We start from the raw sequence: 321 nt of genomic DNA, 5'->3' as shown, positions 1-321 counted from the left end.
GTAGGTAAACTTTCAGTGAGTACAAGATCAAAGGTCTAAGTGGCAAAACATGCGATCAGGAGAGTTATGCTTCACGCTTACGTGAGCGAGTAAGGATTTGATCCGCAGCCAAGATGTGCTCACCTGACCGGCCATGTGACATATTGTGAGTGAGTTGTGAGGATCAGTTAGTCTCAAAACACAGCTTTGGTGGTACTACATACTGTAGTAATCATGGCCTCTCAGTATGGAGCTATATCAGGAGGTGGTGATGGTGGTGAAGGGGGCAGCTACAGGGGGAAGCAAGGAGGGTGGGTCCTCGATCCCGCTGCATCCCAAGGG

This window comes from Diadema setosum, chromosome 17 (assembly GCF_964275005.1).
Source record: "Diadema setosum chromosome 17, eeDiaSeto1, whole genome shotgun sequence".
Classification (NCBI taxonomy): Eukaryota; Metazoa; Echinodermata; class Echinoidea; order Diadematoida; family Diadematidae; genus Diadema; species Diadema setosum.
This window is presented reverse-complemented; position numbering follows the sequence as displayed.